Below are 3,617 nucleotides of genomic sequence, written 5' to 3'. Positions count from 1 at the left end.
GAGGATTAACAAAAAACAAACCAATAAATATTGACTATGATCACAATTTATGTAGGTCAGGAATTCAGGGTGGTTCTGGCTCAGGGTCTGGATGAGGTTGCAGTACAGATGAAATCAGGGGATGCCGCTATCTGAAGGCTTAATGGGGACTGAAGGATCTGCTCCCAAGCTGACCCATCCTTATGGTTGGCAAATTGGTGTTGGTCGTTGGTGGGAGACCTCAGGCCTTCTCAGGTGGACTTCTCCATTGATCGGTGTCCTCCTGACAGTCACTTCTGCAGAGCGAGTGACCGAAGAGCAGGGTGGAGTGGCAGTGCCTTCGGTAACTTTGCGTGGGAAGTCATCCACTATCACTTCTGTCATATTCTAGTTTTAGAAAAGATCTGGTCCAGCCAATGTGGGGGGAAGGAAACTAGACTCCACCTTTTCAAAGGAGGAAGGCCAACCATTGGAGGACAATACTGACTCTAAATACTGTTTCCCCATGCTTATTTTGGATGTAAAATCCTTTTTCCTTGTAAGGTGGACAGATCTGCTCTCTAGGCCCCAGTTTTCATGATACAACTTCTCAGTTTTCTTAAGAAAAAGAATAATAAGGGCAGTATTGTGGGATTGTTTTGTCATTTGTACTGGTCAACCTGAATTTTTGAGTTTCAGACAATGTGATATCAAAAGATGACTTAACATTGTTTAGGCTTCTTTTTGTAGCAAACTATGAAGGAGGAAAAAATAGGTTAAAATATTTATCTTTAAAAGTGCCAGATATCAATTTAATGTCAGCTCCAAATCCACCCTTCTTTGTCCTGCTTCTATAGACCAGCTTTTATCCACCCTCCTATTCTGGCACTTGTGAACCACTTACTTCTACAGACCAACTTCAGTGCAGACCCTCTGGAAAGCTATTCAGGGGCAGGCTGTGTATTTCTGTGGTAGCCAGGCCCTCCTTAGAGAAGTCTGATCTTCGCTACTAAGTCCCTTGCTCCTACACTGTTCTCCCTTCCTTAGTCTCAGTTAGTAACTTCTTTTTTGCATGTGCCACTTAAGGATATTTTGGAGTCTTCTTTTATCCTTTTTAGGAGTTAACTACCTTTTATTAGTTAACAATTCTTTGTTTAAAGTTTTTCCTATTCTAATTACTGTGCGATTTCTGTCTCCTGGTAGATTCTGACTGCTATGGAATTCATATCTGGAGTGGTCCCAGGAGACAAACCTGAAAAGATGGATTTTGAGAACTGGGTGAGCCTCTTGCCAATGGAAAATGAGATGCCAGTTACCCAGGGAATGAAGCATTACAATTAAGTTATCACCTCTAGTTAATTAGATGCCAATTAAGTAAGTGTGTGGGAGCCCAGGCAACTGCTGTACTTGCCCAGTGGAAGCTCTCTGGGTGCTTTGGAGAGCATGAAGAAAAAATAAATAAATGACAATCTCAGGTATTTTAACTCCTAGTGAAAATTATGATCTTGCAACCACTAACTATGACATCCTTAAAAGAATCTCATTTCTGGCAGCTATAGACCAATCTTGTTGAAAATCAAACACAAAACTTAATTATGTGGGTTGCAGCTAAATTCACAGCCTCACTTTTTCTCATGAGAAAGTTAGGGCATTGACAGGAACATTGTGGCACCCTGAAACTTGAAATGAGAACATCTAATTGAACCCAGAGGAAACTGAAGCTCTGCGATCACTGAGCCACTCTAAGGCTCCCTTTCCACCAGAGGTAACTTTCCCTCTTATGCCTGAGGTTACTAGCCTTCCTGTGATCTTCTCACTTCAGGCATATGCCTTGCAAGGGAATGATCTTTCTTGTCAAGACCCACCACACTCCCCTCTGTTTTCACTAGACCCCTACCGAGGGTCAAATTTCATCAAGCTTCCAAGGACCAAAACAACTCTGGAATGTAATGGAGTACACACCCAAAGAATTGCAAGTTTTTGTGACTATATATCATCAAAAACTGGGGGGTATGTATGGAAATGGATCATAAAGATGTTAGAATAAGGAGGGCAGAATATAAAAATGGGCCAGAGTGAATGCAGCGCTACTTGCCACTAACTGTCCAGAGCTCCAACATCCTCCCTGTCCTCCCCCTGCCTGCTCCTTGCCCGTGGCCAACCGATGCTGCAGCATTCTCATCTGCTAGTGAGCTCCTCATATGGACACCTCATGGGAGAGGTGGTGTATGCCCCTCCCGAGGTGAGATGTAAAGAACTAGGTGGAAATCTCCCTATGCACTGTGGATATGTAGCTCTGTTATTTGTGTAGGTCACAGCTGTTCTCTGGGCAGGTTTATGGCGCTGCTAATCTTTATTACACAGAAACAAGTTACTTGACTCCTGCACTCCTACCTGTAGTTTTTCAGTTGTTTTGTTATGGACTGAATGTTTTTGTCCCCCCAGAATTCAGATGTTGAAATCCTATCCTCTGAGATGATGGTATTAGGAGGTAGGGCCTTTGAGAGGTGATTAGAGTTAGATAAGGTCCTGGGGGCAGAGTTCTTTGAAATGGGGTTAGTGCCCTTACAAGAGTCATGGAGAGCTTGCTTCCTCTCTGCTCCCAGCCATGTGATGACAGCAAGAAGGCAGCTGTCTGCAGCCCAGAGAGGGCTCTTTCCAGAACCCAGTCAAGCTGGCACCCTGCCCTTAGACTTCCAGTCTCCAGAACTGTGCGAAATACATTTATTGTTTATAAGTCACCCAACTTAAGGTATTCTGTTGTAGCAGCCCGAGCAAAGACATTTTTTAGAAGTAAGGTTAAATAAGGCTGGTGACTGACTCAGAGGTATATATGATTGTGGTCTCATTGACACATATCCCCCCAAATGGAAATGACAACAAGAAAAAATTCACTTAAGTCTTGGCAGCTTATTTGGCCATTAATTCTGGACAAGGGCACTTAAAAATATATGAATTCCTTTTCTTATACCATTACCTTTGAAGTGAAATTGATGAGCTATATGGACACATACAAAAGCAACAGCAAAACAAACAAATAAATGCCAAAGAATGTGAATTCTATATTAGAAAATGTTATATCATTATAAGTAAAGTCTGTAAGGAGCTGTTACTTTCTATTTCAAATGTATTTCAAAGAAATGAATCTGCCACCTGCCCAAGAACTGAGGAACGCAGAGGATGATTAAGATATAACTTTGGGTCTCCGTTAGAAGTACCATTGCATTTTTTTCATATTTTACGTTTTGGTAGCTATTCAAAACACAGTGCCAGACATTTGGAAATAATATTAAAATATCTCAGTTGTTTAAATGTCTAACAGTAGATCCCAGGCTCTCAGGACTCTTAAATTTTTTCCGCCCTGTTTAACTAACTTAGTTTAATCCATAGGCTATTTTTATGGAATTTGGTATCAACATATAAATAAGCCACAAATGAAGATCTAATCAATACAGTCAAAATATGTGTTTTAAGTCATTTTTATATTCAGTTAGTGGTAGAGCTGATGACATGCAGTCCAAAAGAGTCCTGAAGTTTGAACTTTATGTAAATACTTGAGTATAAATGTCATGATTATTTATACAAGTGTGAAAACACTAAAAAAGTTCTCCCAAAGCGAAAATATGGTCAGCTATGCATTGAACCATTTAATTGAATCA

At 40.8% G+C, this 3,617-nt stretch overlaps 1 long non-coding RNA gene across 1 annotated transcript in view; it reads right to left on the bottom strand.

Annotated features, from left to right (window-relative positions):
* Positions 1-2,887: 2,887 nt before the first annotated feature.
* LOC107182661 overlaps positions 2,888-3,617 on the bottom strand; it is a 12,840-nt gene continuing 12,110 nt past the window's right edge. The window contains exon 3 of the long non-coding RNA XR_001513386.1: positions 2,888-2,898. This is a non-coding gene — a long non-coding RNA (uncharacterized LOC107182661). The remainder of the gene's footprint in view (positions 2,899-3,617) is intronic.

Source organism: Myotis davidii, unplaced genomic scaffold (genome assembly GCF_000327345.1).
Source record: "Myotis davidii unplaced genomic scaffold, ASM32734v1 scaffold137, whole genome shotgun sequence".
Taxonomy (NCBI): domain Eukaryota; kingdom Metazoa; phylum Chordata; class Mammalia; order Chiroptera; family Vespertilionidae; genus Myotis; species Myotis davidii.
This window is presented reverse-complemented; position numbering and strand designations above follow the sequence as displayed.